The 21990-nt window shown below is 36.5% G+C and overlaps 1 protein-coding gene across 6 annotated transcripts in view; it reads right to left on the bottom strand.

Moving 5' to 3' along the window:
• Window positions 1–21990, bottom strand: part of LUZP2 (leucine zipper protein 2) — a 589723-nt gene that overhangs the window by 102394 nt on the left and 465339 nt on the right. The gene's annotated exons all lie outside the window — the stretch shown is intronic.

Raw genomic sequence — 21990 nt, 5'->3', positions numbered from 1 at the left:
GCAAAGCCCTTGACTTTTCTAAACTAGAGATGGCAATACTTATTCTACACCATAATAGCCAGGTTCAAATTAGGAATGTGAAGAGTTGGAAGTTCCATTATCTGTATACATATAGCATTTGCACCACTTTGCTTTATTCCATTATTGTTCCATTTATCCATTCATCCTTTGATTAATCTCTGTGTTCTTCACTATGCCAGGCACTGTGCTGGGCCATGAGAATTGCCAAGATTACTTAAAACAACAACCACAACAACAACAGCAAAAACAAATACTTTCTCTAAATAATCTACAAACTTATATTCTTAAATTGTTTACATCTTCCAGTTGATTGTGGTATCTGCTGAGAGCAAGAATAATAAAATGCATTTAATTTTCTATAGGAAAGCTGCCATTTTATTAGGTGTCAACATTCATTCAATAATTTTATAATTCAGCAAACATTACTCATCTTTTAATATAAATCAAAAACCATTCTCTGAACTAATTGTAGAATAATGAAGAAAAAGAAATCCTTCTCTTTAAAAAGAGACACAATATACATATATAAAATCAGATAGTGACAGTTGCTATCAAGAAAGTGAAGCTAGAAAACGGAATAGAGCATGTGAGAGGTTATATTAATCAACATATTAATATTTTAAATATTTACAATAAACCCAGCTTACAGTCAAACTGCTGGTGGATAAGCAAGCTGGTGGATCTCTAGAGTCATACTTCAGCCCAGCCAAGATCACTGACCCCCAGGCAACTCACATATGCACATTTTCCCTATTTATTCATTGATTTAAAAATCATATGTTTTACCATAATAAATAATGCACAACATTATTTTCTCCTTCTCAATCTTTCTTTCCTACCACTTGCCCCTTGCTCAATATGCTTTGGATATACTGGCCTTATTTTACCTCAAAAGTGCTAAGTTTATCTATATTGTAAGGTCTTAAAAATTCCAAGCATGATTTTCTTCTTATCGTTTAGATATCTGGTAAAATTTATTTAATCACAACAGTATTCCTGATAAGCCATATCTATGTGGGTTAATTAGCTTCTCTTGTGAAACAGAAACCCAAATTCAGAGGCTGAAAGAAACAAGAATTTATAAATTATATTTAAATCACATGTATTTCATTTTATCAGTAGAAACATTATCTGTCATAAATACATAGAACTATTTATGCAAAAATTCCCTTTTTAATTAATGTGTGTAAGAAAATGCTAGTTTCAGCATCATGACAGAATCAAATTCACATATAACAATATTAATCTTAAATGTAAATGGGCTAAATGCCCCAATTAAAAGAAACACAATGGCAACGTTGATAAAGAGTCAAGACCCATCCATATGCTGTCTTCAAGAGACCCATCTCATGTGCAAAGACACACATAAGTTCAAAATAAATGGATGGAGGAAAATTTACCAAGCAAATGAAAAACACAAAAAAGCAGAGGTTGCAATCCTAGTTTCTGACAAAACAGACATTAAACCAACAAAGACCAAAAAAGATAAAGAAGGGAATTACATAATGGTAAAAGTTTCAATTCCACAAGAAGAGCTAACCCAATACAGGAGCACCCAGATTATTAAAGTAAGTTCTTAGAGACCTACAAAGAGACTTATACTCCCACACAATAATAGTGGGAGACATTAACACCCCACTGACAATATTAGACACATCATCAAGACAGAAAATTAACAAAGATAATTAGGAACTGAACTCAGCTCTGGATCAAGCAGAGCTGATAGATATCTACAGAACTCTCCATTAAAAAACAACAGAATATACATTGTTCTCATTGCTGTATGGCACTTACTGTAAAATTGATCACATAAGTGGAAGTAAAACACTCCTCGGTAAATGCAAAATAACTAAAAATCATAACAAACAATCTCCCAGACCACAGCACAATCAAATCAGAACTCAAGACTAAGAAATTCACTCAAAACCACAAAACTACACAGAAATTGTACAACCTGCTGCTGAATGACTTCTGGCTAAATAATGAAATTAAGACAAAAATGAAGAAGTTATTTAAAACTAATGAGACAATGTACCAAAATCTCTGGGATGCAGCTATAGCAATGTTAAGAAGGAAATTTATAGCACCAAAAGCCCAGGTCAAAAAAAGTAGAAGAATCTCAGATTAACAACGTAACAACACAACTTAAAGAACTAGAGGACCAAGAGCAAACAAACCCCAAAGCTAGCAAAAGACAAGAAATAACAAGATCAGAGCTGAACTGAAGGAGCTAGAGACACAAAATAACCTTCAAAAAATCAATGAACCCAGGAGCTGTTTTTTTGAAAAAAAAAAAAAACTAATAAATATATAGAATACTAGCTAGACTAATAAAGAAGAAAAGAGAGAAGACACAATAGAAATGGGATCATGGAGATACCATCACTGACTTCCACAGGAATACAAAAAAATCAGAGAATACTATAAACACCTCTATGCACATAAACTAGAAAATTCAGAAGAAATGAATAAGTTCCTGGAAACAAACACCCTCCCAAGACTGAACCAGGAAGAAACTGAATCCATAAATAGTCCAATAATGAGTTCTAAAATTGAGGCAGTAAGAAATAGCCTACCAACCAAAAATTAAAAAAAAAACAAAACAAAAACCCAGGACCAGACGGATTTACAGGTGAATTCTACCAGAGGTACAAAGAAGAGCTGGTACTATTTCTACTAAAACTATCACAAACAGTTGAAAAGGAAGGACTCCTCCCCAATGCATTTTATGAGGTCAGCATCATTCTGACACCAAAACGTGGCAGACATACAACAAAAAAAGAAAACTTCAGACAAATATCCCTGATGAACATTAATGAAAAAACCCTCAATAAAATACTGGCAAACCGAATCCAGCAGCACATCAAAAAGGTTATCCACCACAATCAAGTTGGCTTTACATCCAGGATCCAAAGCTGGTTCAACATACACAAATCAGAAAATGTAAATCCATCACATAAACAGAACTAAAGAAAAAAAACCCACATGATTATCTCAATAGACACAGAAAAAGGCCTTTGATATAACTCAGCATCCCTTCATGTTCAATAAATTAGGTATTGAAGGAACATACTCAAAAATAGAAGGACAACATTGTTGTCTTTCACTTTAGAGAGACAGCAAAACAAATGTGGTTGGAGATGAACACTGGAGTTCACATTGAAATTGGAGTACTAGTTTTTACCCCTTATTAATTTTTACTACTTAAATATTTAATTTCCCCATGCTTCAGTCTCCTCTTCTTTAAAGATGAATAATAGTACTTAACTTATAGGCTTGTTGGGAGAATTAAATTAGTCAATATCTGTAAAATACTTAGAGTAGTACCAGTTCAATAGTAATATATGACTATATGATAAGTAATATAGTTTATATTACTTGTCATAAATTCATCATAAAGGCAATCAATAACAATTCAGGAAGCTTGTATCAGGGCAGGAAGAATAAATTCCAACAAAAATAGCAAATTTGCCTTTGAAAATTTTATTGTCATTCATGCCCAAGTGTTTTTTTTTTTTTTTCGGAGTCTCACTCTGCTGTCACACCCAGGCTGGAGTGCAGTGGCATGATCCCGGCTCACTGCAACTCCACCTCCTGGGTTCAAGTTATTCTTGTGCCTCAGCCTCTTAAGTAGTTGGCATTGTAGGTGCATGCCACCACACCCAGCTAATTTTTGTACTGTTTTAGTAAAAACAGGATCTTGCCATGGTGGCCATGCTGGTCTCGATCTTCTGACCTCAGATGATCTGCCTGCCTCAGCCTCCCAAAGAGCTGGGATTACAAGCATGAGCCACTGCACCTGGCCATGCCCAGGGTTTTAATGATTTACCTTTTTTTACCTGGTAAAAATCCAGCCAAGAGATCTTGGGAAACCAGAGTTGACAAAAAGAATAAGAAAAAGTAATAAAAGGACTTGCAGATACCATCCCATGTTGTAATACTTTGATTCCAGTTTGGAAAGGATTAGGTACTGGATTAAATCATACAGAGTAGCCATAATTTTTTTTTATAATTTTTTAAAAACTTCTATTTTAGATACAGGGCGTACATGTGCAGATTTGTTACATGCGGATATTGCATGATGCTGAGGTTTGCAATATAGATCCCATCATGCTAATAGTGACTATCCTACCAAGTAGGTAGTTTTTCAACCTAACCTCCTCCCTCCACCCTCTAGTACAGTGGTCCCCAGCCCCTATGCCACAGACTGGTACTGCTCTGTGGTTTGTTAGGAACTGGGCAGCACAGCAGGAGGTAAGCAGCTGGCAAGTGAGCGAAGCTGAACTCCACCTCCTGCCAGGTCAGCAGCAGCATTAGATTTTCATAGCGGCATGAACCCTATTGTGAACTACGCATGCAAGGGATCTAGGCTGCATGCTCTTTATGAGAATCTAATGACAAATGTAATGCACTTGAATAATCATGAAACCCCTCCCCGACCCCATCTCAGGTACGTGGAAAAATGGTCTTCCATGAAACTGGTCACTGGTGCCACAAAGGTTGAGGATAATTGCTCTAGTAGACAACAGTGTCCATTGTTCCCATATTTATGTCTATGTGCACTCCATGCTTATCTCCTACTTATAAGTGAGAATATGTAGCATTTAGTTTTCTGTTCCTGTATTAATGTGCTTAGGATTATGGCCTCCATCTTCATCCATGTTGCTGCAAAGGACATAATTTCATTCTTTATATGGCTGCTTACTATTCCGTGGTGTATATGTACCACATTCTTAATGTAAATTCTTAATACACTTTATTAACAATTACGAAAATGTAGAACTTCAAATTTTTACAGACCATAAAAAGCTGGAGCTTGGTTTTGTTTCTGGCTCACTCTAAGTGTAGTGCTCCAAGGAGGTGTTACTTGTTATTTTTTCTCAGAATGGACCTTAAGTAGAGCTAGATTCTAAAGGATAGCACCAGTAGCGTGTTCTGTGCACAAACTCTGTTTTCTTCTAGGAAACATGAAGGTATAACTGTGTTGGATGAAGCAGAAAAGAAAAAGGATGTGAGGCTAGATGATTACATTTTGTTGAAATTTCAGTGCATAATTTGATACAATTTTGGCAACTAGCTAAATTTGCGAAGTTCTGACTCATCAGTCATATGTTAGATTTGTAATTCAATGATTCTGAAATAACTCTTTGATACAATTTTTAAAAATTCTTCCTTCACCCCATTCCCTCTAGGTAAAACTATCCAGTTGTCTTTATTTTAATTTCTCTGATAAATTTCACGGAGGTTTATGGAATATAAAACTATACCTTACTTTCCTCTGAAAAGGATGTGAGACAATTTCACATTAAAAGTAATAAAATCTTACAGACATATCAGGTTTATGGAAAAAATATATGATAAAATGCTGCATGAATGTGATATAAAGGTAGGGTAGGGGATGCAACAGCAGAAAAAAAGCACTGATAGTGGAGCCTTAAAACTTATTTGTCCTGGCTGAGCTGAAAATTTTGTTCCAAGACCTCTGGTAGCTGCCTGTAAAAAGTAATGCTGTTGGCTCCAAAATTCTCATTATCAAAGATAGTAAACCTACCAGAGACACAGAAGATACAGGAGTTTTCCAAGTAGTAGTTTCTAAAATAAAATTCTAACAGATTTTATAATTCAGCTCGGTAAGCCATTTTTAAGGCTCTAAGAACATAAAGTACAAATGCATGGTTCATCTTAATTCCTAAGATAATTCCTAGAATTCCTCAAGAAAGAGAAAGTGTATGCATGTGTGTGTACGCGCGCGTGTGTGTGTTCCCACCAAAACTCAGAAAACCAGATGAACAAGTCATGAGATGGACCGGCCTCCTAAAATGTGAGTAACAACTCCACTCTTTCTCATCCATTCTGCCTCACATTCTTTTGTAGCCATACATGCTAGGTGAGATCTCAATGCTCAGTTGCAAAGATGGAGACGTAATTTCTTAAAGCAATCACTCCATCTCAACTCTTAACTCTCTAGTTAAATAATTGAAAATTGATTTAGGCACTTAAATGACTTTATGCAGAAACTAGAAGATATTTACTGATGTTTTCTGGAATAAAAGCTGTCTCTCTTCTTCATCTAAGGGAAGATACAGTATATTATTTCTCTTTGCAGAGTAATATGAAGATGTTTAGGCCTAAACTCAAATATACATTATTGCTGGGATAAAAGAGAACAGCATGAGGCTATACTGTCCTATAGAATAAAATAAAACATAAAAAATAAGAAATAAATATACAGCAGGCTTTGGTGACATGAAAAACTCATTCAAACCATGCCTGAAATCAATGAACCCTGCATTTTCAGTTAATGTAAAGAAATATTTTTTTCTTAAATTCTAGTTAGATATTTATATTTCTTGATATTTAAAGAAGGATTAGGCTATTATCCTTAGCAAACTAACACAGGAACAGAAAACCAAATACTGCATGTTCTCACTTATAAGTGGGAGCTAAATGATAAGAACTTAGGAACGCAAAGAAGGAAACAACAGACACTAGAGTCTACTTGAGTGGGGAGGAGGAGTAGAAAGGAGGGAGAGAAGCAGAAAAGATAACTATTGGGTACTGGGATTAATACCTGGGTGACAAAATAATATGTACAACAAACCACCAGGACAAGGGTTTACCTATGCAACATACCTTCACATGTACTCTCAAACCTAAAATATAACTTAAAAAAAGGATTCAAATTATCTGCTTCTAGACATGACAGAGATGACAGGGTAATCAATATTGGACTAGCCCTCCTCCTATAAACAACTATGAACCAATTGTGCCATGCTATCGACCTTGAAATATAGGAAACTGACTAGGTAAGCCCCATGACTGCACCAGCTTTCTGCCTGATGGCAATTTCTTAACCAAGGTGCGAAGAGCAATGGCCCAAGATGATCACTGCAGTTGCACTGAGCTATTGAGGCGGAAAGCAGAGTTTAGAACAGATTAAATGGCTACCATATGCGGGACAGGGCATCAGAGAAATATGAAGTGAGCAGGGGTGGGGCTCCCAAAAATCAGCTTGGGTAACAGGAGTGTTCCTGTACATCCTTGGCTGAGAGTTGGTCTACACATACCAGGGTAATAAATTATACAAGGGCAATAATAGAACAAATTCTACATGGCTGGGAGGAGAAGAGAAAAACTCAAGGTTAAGCACCGTAGAAGGATAGTAGAGCTCCAGAGACACCCATAAACTCTTAACACCACAGGCAATCAAAACAGCAGTCTTTAGATAATAGCTAAGCACTAAAGAGTTGTTGGCAAACTACAGCCCACAGTCAAAATCTTGCTTACCAACAGATTTTGTATGCAAATTTTATTAAAACACAACCACCTTTATTTGTTTGAGTATTGTCTAGTTGCTTTTGTGCTACAATGGTGGAATTCAGTAGTTAACCATATGGCCTGCTCAGACTAAAATATTTACTGTGTGTTCACTTACAGCAAATGTTTTTTGATCCCTGCCCTAGAATAAGGCCTATTTCGAACCTACCTTAAAAAAATCTAAATCAAACCTAGACAGAACTTGGGAGGGGTGGGGACACATCTTTGGAGGTTTAGCTCAATTAAATAAGAGGAGCTTGGGTACTACCTTGAACTTTTTAAGTACTGGCAATAGGCAAAGAATAAAACAAACCGTACACAAATCAAGTTGATTACCAGTATTTTAACAGCATTCTAGAAAAACAATTAAAAATATTCAAGAGATAAAATCCAGAGTCTCTGTAATATATCAACCACAATCTCCATCGCAACATAAAATCTCACCAGTTATTAATATATGTATATATGATTCAAAGTCACACACAAGACTAGATGATGATAACCAATATCTAGATAGTCTATATGTTGAATATAGCAGAAAAACACTTTAAGGCAGCTATTAAAAATAGGATTAGGAACTTATAGGTAATGTGTTCTTGACAAAAGAGGAAATCTTAACATAAAAGTTGCACAATGTTATTTTTAAAAGCAAATGAAAAGTCTAAAAAGAAAAATGAAATTGGATGCACATTAAAAAATGAAGATGGCAGAAAAAGGGCCAGTAAATATGACGTGATACTAATAGAAATGACTCATTCTGAAGAACAGTGAAGGGAAAAAAAGTTTGAAGAAACATGAACAGGGCCTCAAAAATGCTTAGAATAATATTAAACACTTCAACATATGTACACTGGAATACTAGAAAGAAAAGAGTATGAAAAAAAGAGAAAAAATGCATTCAGAATTGTTAGGAAAAAATTTAATGAAGAATGTTAAAAACATTTGTGTTGAAAATTACAAAACATTACTAAGACTAATAACAAAAATTTTAAATAAACAGAAAGATATACAATGTCTATGAATTAAAATATTTTTGCTGTTGAACAAGAGATTTAATATTCTTATGATGTCTGGTCTCCCTAAATTAAGGAATGTACAGATAAAATACCAACAGACTGTAATTCCCACAGGATTACTTTGGTAAATTTGACAAGCTATTTTTAAAATGTGTCTCCAACATCTTTAGAAAAGCACTAGCTGTAGGACTAATGCCATCTGATTTTAAGACTAACTCTAAAGCTATATTAATGGCAGTGTGTTGTTGGCATAAGCATAGACATATATGACAATGGATCAGGACAGAATCTGGAAATTGACCCAAATATATAGTCAGTTGAAAACATACATAGTTATTTGATTGTTGAGAAAGACAAACTGTAATTCAATGCATTAAAAATACTAAGTTTAATAAACAGTGAGAAAGCAATTGGAGATTTTATCATATATTATATATATATAAAATATATATATTAGACATACTTTACACCTGCACACACATTATATATGTATATATCCATTATATAATGTAAAAATATATATTTATACATTATATATTATTCATTATATAACATAATGAATATATTATATCCACTATATATATAAAATATATAGTGTAAAATATATATTTTGCACATGCACACACATTATATATGTATATAATATAATATGCATATAAAATATATATTTCACAATGTATAAAATATGTTATATATCTTATATATATCATCCATTATATATATAAACGTAAGGCATGTGTGCATGTATAAAATCAACCTTGATCTTTTCCTCACACTACTCACAAACAAAAATTAGAAATGAATTATAGACCTAAATGTAAAAGCTCAAACATAAATCTTCTAGAATAAAATTACTGTGACTTTGAGATAGACAAATATTTCTTAAATAGACAAAAACCCCAAACATTAGAAAAATGTAAATATAATTTTATTATATATAAAATGTTGTTCTTCAATAGACACTACAGAGAGAATGAAAAGCCAAGTCATAAACAAGAGAAAATGTACATCAGTGAAAGGACTCGAATCCAAAACATACAAATGAAACTTACAGCTCAACAATAAGAAGACAACCATTAAGAAAAGTTAAACAGACTTAGGTAGTAAATAAATTAAAAATACAAACAACCACATTTTTTAAAAATTGGTCAAATAATTGAATAAATGAAAAGTGGTTTATTTATATGTAAAATGGTTATATTCAAAATGCAAAAATGCTCATGAGAATATGTTCAACGTAATTATTTATCAGATAAAGCAAGTAAAACTACAATAAAAAACCACTTCCCCTAGAAGACTTAAGTGTACTATCTTATCTTTAAGAATATCTAAAAATTACTCCAGGAGAGATTAATGATCCATGAGTCACAGTTATTGCATTATCTTTGCCACTTACTGTTTGATCTCAGATTCCCTGTGTGCAAAGTAAGAATTTTTGAGTAGCTGATTTTTAAATGTTCCCTCTATCTAAAGGAATTTATGACTCCTTGGGTGCTTTCTATAGTAATAGACACATCTAGTCAATGTACCAGAGTAGACAAAACAACATGTGATTTTATTTCCTAATATTTATTTTTTAAATGAGCCATTTAATATTCTACATACATTTCATATTGTTCCTTCTTTAAACTCTCTTCCTAAACCTCTCTTCAAAACAGTAGGTGTTAATTAAAAAATTTATATGTAAAATTATCATACAAGTTTATTAACCATTTTAATGACTAGACAGACACTTTCTAAATTTTGTTAACCTATAACTTTTCCTCAAAATCGCTTTCAAAGTTTATAATCTCATGTTTTATATTTCACCCAGAGAATGTTTCAAAAACAAATAATTTATTCAGCCTTTTTGTGAGTTATTAAAGCACAAACACATTGATTTCAGTGGCTATCAAATTTTGTTGATATTCTTTCTTGGTAGACAGAGATATTCCAGAGAAGCTTTGAATATGAATCAAGGCCCTTGGCAGAGAGAGTTTTCTGTGGAGAAAACTGAAGAAATGGAGATTTCAGCAGAAAACTATCTCTTTAAAATTTACTTTTAGGCCAGGTGAATTTCATCAAACATTTAGTATGCAATTCATAAACTTGAATTACATGTCTAGAATTGATAACAAAGAAAAATGGTGAAAATTATGCAGAGAGGAAGAATGACAATTTTCACATGTCCATTCTTTATTATTAGAAATTAGATGATTGCTCTTTGAAAATTATTTGGTTTAGACGTCTTCCTATATAGGCTTTTGTTCCTTATATTAATCTTGGGAATCTTAATGGGACTTCTCAGCTACTTTATTGATACTCTACATAGCTTTTAAATCTTAATTAATAGGTTCTAGATTCTGAACTACAAATCTAGAAATTGTACTTTCTGAAAATGTCTGAAAATTTTACTTACTCTATCATTAAAAATAAAATATGTTTGTCTTCACGAAAATGAATATCAGGCATTTCCTTTTATACCATGCATTGAGAACAAGAAATTTCTGTGATATATATGAACATGGATTGACTATCTAGGTAAATAAATACAGTAAAAAAAATGCTTTGAGATATAATCTAGAAGCATCTAATATCTCTTTACTATAGAATTTATTGATTTCATAAGGACAAAATTCTATCAAAAGTTACTATTAATCCATTTTGCCTTTGTCTACTTGAAGTGTTCTAGGAGGTAGTAATTGCTAGGAGGAATAGCCACATAGTATAATATATCCTGTAGTTATTAATTTTTTTTTTTTTTTTTTTTTTTTTTTGAGACGGAGTCTCGCTCTGTCGCCCAGGCTGGAGTGCAGTGGCGCGATCTCGGCTCACTGCAAGCTCCGCCTCCCGGGTTCACGCCATTCTCCTGCCTCAGCCTCCCGAGTAGCTGGGACTACAGGCGCCCGCTACCACGCCCGGCTAATTTTTTGTATTTTTAGTAGAGATGGGGTTTCACCGTGTTAGCCAGGATGGTCTCGATCTCCTGACCTCGTGATCCGCCTGCCTCGGCCTCCCAAAGTGCTGGGATTACAGGCGTGAGCCACCGCGCCCGGCCTGTAGTTATTAATTTTAAAGAGATTTCAAAGAAGTGAAGATTATCTGATTGTTCCTTACTTAGGCAGATATTATCAGCTCAATATACATATGCATCTTTAAAAATCCTGGATGAGATGTGGTCCTGTAAACTACATAGGTAGTTTGCTGATCAATTATGAAAATTAATACTACCTTAACTAATGTTGGGCTGGGTATAAAGTGAAAAAACTTGCTGTTTCTATATTACTATAATTATGGTTATCCCACATACATCCTGTTATCTAATAATGCTTTTAACTTGACTTTTATTCTCATTTTCTCAGCCTCTTTTTCTGAGATTATATAAAACAATCACCACCATTATGTAATTACCAGCATGTAGCAGGTAAATGTGCCAGTTACCATGAATTAACATCTAAATATTCTCATTAATCCTAAGAGATAAGTAATTATCCTCATCTGACAGTTAACAAACATTGGCAGGAATGTGGTGAAAAGGGAATCCTGGCACACTGTTGGTGGTAGAGTAAATTAGTACAGCCATTGAAGAAAACCGTATGGAGGTTTCTCAAAACACTGAAAATAGAATTCCTGTGTGACCCAGTAATCCTGCTTCTGGGCATTTATCCAAGAGATTTGAAATCAGTATGTCAAACAGATATCGGCATTCCCATGTTTATTGCAGCAATATTTACAATAGTCAATTTAAGACATCAACCTGGGGGGGAGGAGCCAAGATGGCCGAATAGGAACAGCTCCAGTCTACAGCTCCCAGCATGAGCAATGCAGAAGACGGGTGATTTCTGCATTTCCATCTGAGGTACCAGGTTCATCTCACTAGGGAGTGCCAGACAGTGGGCGCAGGTCAGTGGATGCAGTGCACCGCGCACGAGCCGAAGCAGGGCGAGGCATTGCCTCACTCGGGAAGCACAAGGGGTCAGGGAGTTCCCTTTCCTAGTCAAAGAAAGGGGTGACAGACGGCACCTGGAAAATCGGGTCACTCCCACCCGAATACTGAGCCTTTCCGACGGGCTTAAAAAACGGCGCACCAGAAGATTATATCCCGCACATGGCTCGGAGGGTCCTATGCCCACGGAGTCTCGCTGGTTGCTAGCACAGCAGTCTGAGATTAAACTGCAAGGCGGCAGCGGGGCTGGGGGAGGGGCACCCGCCATTGCCCAGGCTTGCTTAGGTAAACAAAGCAGCCAGGAAGCTCGAACTGGGTGGAGCCCACCACAGCTCAAGGAGGCCTGTCTGCCTCTGTAGGCTCCACCTCTGGGGGCAGGGCACAGACAAACAAAAAGACAGCAGTAAGCTCTGCAGACTTAAATGTCCCTGTCTGACAGCATTGAAGAGAGCAGTGGTTCTCCCAGCACGCAGCTGGAGATCTGAGAACAGGCAGACTGCCTCCTCAAGTGCGTCCCTGACCCCTGACCCCTGAGCAGCCTAACTGGGAGGCACCCCCCAGTAGGGGCAGACTGACACTTCACACGGCCGGGTACTCCTCTGAGACAAAATTTCCAGAGGAATGATCAGACAGCAGCATTCGCGGTTCACGAAAAACCCCTGTTCTGCAAACACCGCTGCTGATACCCAGGCAAACAGGGTCTGGAGTGGACCTCTAGCAAACTCCAACAGACCTGCAGCTGACGGTCCTGTCTGTTAGAAAGAAAACTAACAAACAGAAAGGACATCCACACCAAAAACCCATCTGTACATCACCATCATCAAAGACCAAAAGTAGATAAAACCACAAAGATGGGAAAAAACACAGCAGAAAAACTGGAAACTCCAAAAAGCAGAGCACCTCTCCTCCTTCAAAGGAACGCAGTTCCTCACCAGCAATGGAACAAAGCGGGACGGAGAATGAGTTTGACGAGTTGAGAGAAGAAGGCTTCAGATGATCAAAATATGAGCTACAGGAGGAAATTCAAACCAAAGGCAAAGAAGTTAAAAACTTTGAAAAAAATTTACACGAATGTATAACTAGAATAATCAATACAGAGAAGTGCTTAAAGGAGCTGATGTTGCTGAAAGCTAAGGCTCAAGAACTACGTGAAGAATGCAGAAGCCTCAGGAACCGATGCCATCAACTGGAAGAAAGGGTATCAGCGATGGAAGATGAAATGAATGAAGTGAAGCAAGAAGGGAAGTTTAGAGAAAAAAGAATAAAAAGAAATGAACAAAGCCTCCAAGAAATATGGGACTATGTGAAAAAACCAAATCTACGTCTGATTGGTGTACCTGAAAGTGATGGGGAGAATGGAACCAAGTTGGAAAACACTCTGCAGGATGTTATCCAGGAGAACTTCCCCAATCTAGCAAGGCAGGCCAACATTCAGATTCAGGAAATACAGAGAACGCCACAAAGATACTCCTCGAGACGAGCAACTCCAAGACACATAAATGTCAGATTCACCAAAGTTGAAATGAAGGAAAAAATGTTAAGGGCAGCCAGAGAGAAAGGTCGGGTTACCCTCAAAGGGAAGCCCATCAGACTAACAGGAGATCTCTCGGCAGAAACTCTACAAGCCAGAAGAGAGTGGGGGCCAATATTCAACATTCTTAAAGAAAAGAATTTTCAACCCAGAATTTCATATCCAGCCAAACTAAGCTTCATAAGTGAAGGAGAAATCAAATACTTTACAGACAAGCAAATGCTGAGAGATTTTGTCACCACCAGGCCTGCCCTAAAAGAGCTCCTGAAGGAAGCGCTAAACATGGAAAGGAACAACCAGTACCAGCCGCTGCAAAATCATGCCAAAATGTAAAGACCATCGAGACTAGGAAGAAACTGCATCAACTAACGAGCAAAATAACCAGCTAACATCATAATGACAGGATCAAATTCACACATAACAATATTAACTTTAAATGTAAATGGACTAAATCCTTCAATTAAAAGACACAGACAGGCAAATTGGATAAAGAGTCAAGACCCATCAATGAGCTGTATTCAGGAAACCCATCTCACATGCAGAGACACACACAGGCTCAAAATAAAAGGATGGAGGAAGATCTACGAAGCAAATGGAAAAGAAAGAAAGGCAGGGGTTGCAATCCTAGTCTCTGATAAAACAGACTTTAAACCAACAAAGATCAAAAGAGACAAAGAAGGCCATTACATAATGGTAAAGGGATCAATTCAACAAGAAGAGCTAACTATTCTAAATATATATGCACCCAATACAGGAGCACCCAGATTCATAAAGCAAGTCCTGAGTGACCTACAAAGAGACTTAGATTCCCACACATGAATAATGGGAGACTTTAACACCCCACTGTCAACATTAGACAGATCAACAAGACAAAAAGTCAACAAGAATACCGAGGAATTGAACTCAGCTCTGCACCAAGCAGACCTAATAGACATCTACAGAACTCTCCACCCCAAATCAACAGAATATACATTTTTTTCAGCACCACACCACACCTATTCCAAAACTGACCACATAGTTGGAAGTAAAGCTCTCCTCAGCAAATGTAAAAGAACAGAAATTATAACAAACTATCTCTCAGACCACAGTGCAATCAAACTAGAACTCAGGATTAAGAAACTCACTCAAAACCGCTCAACTACATGGAAACTGAACAACCTGCTCCTGAATGACTACTGGGTACATAACGAAATGAAGGCAGAAATAAAGATGTTCTCCGAAACCAACGAGAACAAAGACACAACATACCACAATATCTGGGACACATTCAAAGCAGTCTGTAGAGGGAAATTTTTAGCACTAAATGCCCACAAGAGAAAGCAGGAAAGATCCAAAATTGACACCCTAACATCACAATTAAAAGAACTAGAAAAGCAAGAGCAAACACATTCAAAAGCTAGCAGAAGGCAAGAAATAACTAAAATCAGAGCAGAACTGAAGGAAATAGAGACACAAAGGACCCTTCAAAAAATTAATGAATCCAGGAGCTGGTTTTTTGAAAGGATCAACAAAATTGATAGACCGCTAGCAAGACTAATAAAGAAAAAAAGAGAGAAGAATCAAATAGACGCAATAAAAAATGATAAAGAGGATATCACCACCGATCCCACAGAAATACAAACTACTATCAGAGATTACTACAAACACCTCTACGCAAATAAACTAGAAAATCTAGAAGAAATGGATAAATTCCTCAACACATCTCCCAAGACTAAACCAGGAAGAAGCTGAATCTCTGACTAGACCAATAACAGGAGCTGAAATTGAGGCAATAATCAATAGCTTACCAACCAAAAAGAGTCCAGGACCAGATGGATTCACAGCCGAATTCTACCAGAGGTACAAGGAGGAACTGGTACCATTCCTTCTGAAACTATTCCAATCAATAGAAAAAGAGGGAATCCTCCCTAACTCATTTTAAGAGGCCAGCATCATCCTGATAGCAAAGCCGGGCAGAGACACAACAAAAAAAGAGAATTTTAGAACAATATCCTTGATGAACATTGATGCAAAAATCCTCAATAAAATACTGGCAAACCGAATCCAGCAGCACATCAAAAAGCTTATCCACCATGATCAAGAGGGCTTCATCCCTGGGATGAAGGCTGGTTCAATATACACAAATAAATAAATGTAATCCAGCATATAAACAGAACCAAAGACAAAAACCACATGATTATCTCAATAGATGCAGAAAAGGCTTTTGACAAAATTCAACAACCTTCATGCTAAAAACTCTCAATAAATTAGGTATTGATGGGATGTATCTCAAAATAATAAGAGCTATCTATGACAAACCCACAGCCAATATCATACTGAATGGGCAAAAACTGGAAGCATTCCCTTTGAAAACTGGCACAAGACAGGGATGCCCTCTCTCACCACTCCTATTCAACATAGTGTTGGAGTTCTGGCCAGGGCAATTAGGCAGGTGAAGGAAATAAATGGTATTCAATTAGGAAAAGAGGAAGTCAAATTGTCCCTATTTTCAGTCGACATGATTGTATATCTAGAAAACCCCATTGTCTCAGCCCAAAATCTCCTTACGTTGATAAGCAACTTCAGCAAAGTCTCAGGATACAAAATCAATGTACAAAAATCACAAGCATTCTTATACACCAATAACAGACAAACAGCCAAATCATGAGTGAACTCCCATTCACAATTGCTTCAAAGACAATAAAATACCTAGGAATCCAACTTACAAGGGATGGGAAGGACCTCTTCAAGGAGAACTACAAACTGCTGCTCAAGGAAATAAAAGAGGATACAAACAAATGGAAGAACATTCCATGCTCATGGGTAGGAAGAATCAATATCATGAAAATGGCCATACTGCCCAAGGTAATTTACAGATTCAATGCCATCCCCATCAAGCTACCAATGACTTTCTTCACAGAATTGGAAAAAACTACTTTAAAGTTCATATGGAACCAAAAAAGAGCCCGCATCACCAAGTCAATCCTAAGCCAAAAGAACAAAGCTGGAGGCATCACAATACCTGACTTCAAACTATACTACAAGGCTACAGTAAACAAAACAGCATGATACTGGTACCAAAACAGAGATATAGATCAATGGAACAGAACAGAGCCCTCAGAAATAACGCCACATATTTACAACTATCTCATCTTTGAACAAACCTGAGAAAAACAAGCAATGGGGAAAGGATTCCCTATTTAATAAATGGTGCTGGGAAAACTGGCTAGCCATATGTAGAAAGCTGAAACTGGATCCCTTCCTTACTACCTTATACAAAAATCAATTCAAGATGGATTAAAGACTTAAATGTTAGACCTAAAACCATAAAAACCCTAGAAGAAAACCAAGGCATTACCATTCAGGACATAGGCATGGGCAAGGACTTCATGTCTAAAACACCAAAAGCAATGGCAACAAAAGACAAAATTGACAAATGGGATCTAATTAAACTAAAGAGTTTCTGCACAGCAAAAGAAACTAACATCAGAGTGAACAGGCAACCCACAAAATGGGAGAAAATTTTCACAACCTACTCATCTGACAAAGGGCTAATATCCAGAATCTACAATGAACTCAAACAAATTTACAAAAAAAAAACCAAACAACCCCATCAAAAAGTGGGTGAAGGACATGAACAGACACTTCTCAAAAGAAGACATTTATGCAGCCAAAAAACACATGAAAAAATGCTCATGATCACTGGCCATCAGAGAAATGCAAATCAAAACCACAATGAGTTAACATCTCACACCAGTTAGAATGGCAATCATTAAAAAGTCAGGAAACAACAGGTGCTGGAGAGGATGTGGAGAAATAGGAACACTTTTACACTGTTGGTGGGACTGTCAACTAGTTCAACCATTGTGGAAGTCAGTGTGACAATTCCTCAGGGATCTAGAAGTAGAAATGCCATTTGACCCAGCCATCCCATTACTGGGTATATACCCAAAGGACTATAAATCATGCTGCTATAAAGACACATGCACACATATGTTTATTGTGGCACTATTCACAATATCAAAGACTTGGAACCAACCCAAATGTCCAACAATGATAGACTGGATTAAGAAAATGTGGCACATATACACCATGGAATACTATGCAGCCATAAAAAATGATGAGTTCATGTCCTTTGTAGGGACATGGATGAAGCTGGAAATCATCATTCTCAGTAAACTATCACAAGAACAAAAAACCAAACATCGCATATTCTCACTCATAGGTGGGAACTGAACAATGAGAACACATGGACACAGGAAGGGCAACATCACACTCTGGGGACGGTTGTGGGGTGGGGGAGGGGAGGGATAGCATTGGGAGATATACGTAATGCTAGATGACGAGTTAGTGGGTGCAGCGCCCCAGCATGGCACATGTATACATATGTAACTAACCTGCATATTGTGCACATGTACCCTAAAACTTAAAGTATATTAATAAAAAAAAAGAAATCAACCTGTGTTCACCATCAAAGAAAATGTGTTATATATAAACAAGGAAATATTATTCAGCCTTTGAAAAGAAATAAATTTTGTCATTTTTAACAACATGGATGGAATTGAAGAGCATTATGCTAAGTGAAATAAGCTGGGTAAGAAAGTCAAATACCACACGTTCTCACTTATATGTAGTCTCTGAAACAAACTCAAAGCAGAGAGTTGGACGGTGGTAAATAGAGGCTGGGAAGCATCGAGGGGATGGAAAGATGAAGTCAAAGGGTACAAAGCCTCAATTAGAAGGAATATGATTTTTTTTCTTGGAGGTCTGTTGCACAATATGATGAATATAGTAAATATTATGATACATATCAAATTTGCTAAGAGTAATTTCAAATGTTCTCACTATAAAAAATGATAAATATTTAGAGAAATTGACATGTCAACTAACCTGATTCAATTATTCTACACTGCATTCATAAATACTAACATGACTTTGTATCTCATACATATATACAAGTATAATTTGCCAATTTGCAATTTAAAAAAGAATTAGGATCAAAGAGAATAAGCGAAAGATAACAGCTAGGTTTTGGTACCGCATTTTTCTGACTCCAAACTTACTATACTGGGCTACTTTCACTCCAACAGTTTAAAAGCCAAGTTGAACAAGACAACAGGACAGGCCCTTAGTATACCTACAAATTAAACAACTTCAGTCCATGGCACACTTTTAACATCTTTACATTGTCTCCCATTGTAATGCTACCCTACCCCAAGGAACAATTATTTTTATGACTTCTGTGGAATATTACTTTAGCAAAAATGTTGGTGTTTGTATTCTAATTTTTTTTTATTCCATGAATTGGAAAGCACTTTAAACTAGAGATTCTTCAAATATGGAAAAACCACAGTCCTCACTGCCCTGGAAATTTGTGTAGCATGTGAAATAGCTGATCATCAACTCTTCTGGTAATTTTCCCATTAAGATTTCTCTACCAAATCCCACTTTCTTTCATTTTTCACCCCTGTTCATCTTTTTCTCACTACTTCCCAGCCTTCTCTTATTGTTCTTCCGTCTTGTTTTCTACCCAAACATAAGAAATCACCAAAATCTTTATTTCCTGTTACACCTATGACTCATTTATGAGTGCTATCTGCATGTTTTCCGGGAACAGAACTCCATTATGTTTTATTTTTTGAAAAACATTTTCACTCAGCACATGTTTCTGATTCCTCCAAAACAGCATGTATAAAATTGAAGTCAGGACCTTCTCTCAGTCTTTATATTACTGCCAATAGCAGATTATATTAGTTTCCTATGGCTGCTGTAACAAATCATCAAGCTTAGTGGCTTAAAACATCGAAAACGTTATTGCCTTAAAATCTAGAAATAAGAAATCCAAAATATGTCTTACTGGGCCAAAGTCAAGGTGTCAGCAATCCTGGTTCCTTCTGCAGGTTCCAGGGAAAAATCAATTCCTTGCCTTTCCCAGCTTACAGTGGCTGCCTGCATTCCTTGCTTGTGGCCATATTATCCCACCTCTGCTTGCACTGACCCAATCACATATCCGCATGTTCTAGGAATTAGAATGTGGACAGCTCTCAGGGGTCATTCTTGTATGTCCCACACATATGATCTCTGTTCTAATGTCAAAAGTAGTTTTATGCTCATGTCCATTCAGTCATAAATTCCATTTGTTTCTTCTTTGCTGTTTTTAAGACTAATAAAGTTAGGTCTTTGTTTCCACCCTTGACTAGATTGCTGCAACTATCTCATTGAGTTTTGTGCATTTTCTCTCTCTCGCTGTCTCTCCTTTCCCCTTTACGAAGTCATTCTGCACGATCCAACATATTTGTTTTTCATGAAACTTTATTTTAACCCATTTCCTCTTGACAAAACAACTTTAGTGATTTCTTATTGTCTTTACAATAGAACACAAACTCCCTTATCTTCAGTTTGAGATTTTAAATAGTTTGTCACAATATTATCTTTAGAGGTCATTAAGTTTGTTTGTCTACACAATGCACACCACCCAAGGTACGCCAATAATAATGTTGCCTTATATCCGTGGTCATGAAATTAGTTGAGAATGCACCCACGTTTTTTGTTCAAATCCCCCTGAACAAGCCAACGAGAGGTGAATTATTCCAGGAGGATTGTGTAAAGTCACATCACAAGTGTGTGTTGGTACTTTGGAATTTATATATTATCAGGGTTAATTATTTAAGACTATAAATTATTCTTATTTCTTTATTATATTTTTCATTCCATGTAATTTTTATTACATCTTTCTCCTCTCTCAATCTTTTGAAAGGCATTTACTGCAGGCCTAATATATCCCAGCCATTTTATAAATTTTATACTCCTCTAAAATAAAAGACATCCGTCTCTCTCTTTTTCCTTTCCTCCCTCTCTTGGTTCCTTGTTTCCTTCTTTCCTTCTCTCACACCTTCATTTACCAGATATTTTTAACACTCAGTATAAGGTCAGTTATAAATACAACACAACATAAAGCAACATCCCTATCTTTATGAAACTTATAGACAAAAAAGTCTTCAAATTTTTTTTGTATTCCTCACTAAAACTATCAATATGTCTTTCATATAGTGAGACAACAAAATTATACGGGCGTTCCATTTGGGAAGTCTCAGAACTCCGTCTTTACGGATGTAAGTACTAGTGTTTTGCTAGGCTGCCAGGGAGATATTTTGACCCATGCGTACAGTGTAAGTTCTCTTTGGCCTTCTTTATAGTTCATTGAATGAGACATATTCTTACATACCTCACCATCTTCACATGTACCTGACCCTTCTTCCTAAAGTAGTGGAAAATTATTTGGTACCCTATTCTTTCTGGTCCGTTCCTACTCATTCCTCAGATCCTAGTTGAAATGCTAATTCCCACAGAAATTCATTTTGCACTACGAATATCATTTTAGCATCTATGTTATACTATCTTGCAGAATATCATATTTTTCTTCCTAGTACTTTCACGCATTGTGATATTCAAAATATAAAATGATTGGTATGGTGTGGATGTACACCAATCAAATGTTACTCTTCCCTGAACGCTGGAGCAGGGTCCTGTTAGTTTCCTGCACTGGCAGGCTTCAAGCAGTTAAGCAGTCTCCATGCAGCAGCATGGTGGAGGCTCCTAAGCTGACTTGACACAGTCTCATAGATTCAGCCAGAAAGGAGGCAATGAGTCCAAACATATTTGGACAGTTTATTACTCACAATGATTGTATAAGGAAGATCAGAATGGTGTTGGCAATGCACACTCCCAGTCTCTGGATGACATCAGACCAGGGGTGCCAGATGACAGACAACACAAGTGGTAGGTCTCTCTGCCATTATGGATCAAACTCTAAATTACAGCCAAACAATTTTAGTCTATAGCTGTACCCAAAGAAGGGGAAGAGGTGCACTGTGGAAAGTGTCATGCTCCACTGGCACAAGAGACAGATAAAATATTGCTTCATGGCAACCTCCTGCGAGATAGGGAGGTAGAAGAAAAACAGTTTTGTAACATCTCATAACAAAATACCTGCCCTCCTTTTTTTTCCCTGGAGGAACACAGAACACTGTACAAAGACTTGTGTTAAACTATAGGTTACCCTTGCTATTGTCCTATGTGGAGTCTTGCAAGGTTATCAGAGTGTTATGGCAAAGCCATTGTGCTGTAACAAGTGTTTGCCATTTATTACTGAGTGGCAGGGAAAAGTGAAGGGTTCCAGAAGATGGGCCAGGAAGAAAAAA

The sequence above is a fragment of the Pan paniscus genome, chromosome 9 (genome assembly GCF_029289425.2).
Source record: "Pan paniscus chromosome 9, NHGRI_mPanPan1-v2.0_pri, whole genome shotgun sequence".
In the NCBI taxonomy this organism is placed as follows: Eukaryota; Metazoa; Chordata; class Mammalia; order Primates; family Hominidae; genus Pan; species Pan paniscus.
Note: the sequence above shows the minus strand (reverse complement) of the source record. Positions and strands in the feature narration are given on the sequence as shown.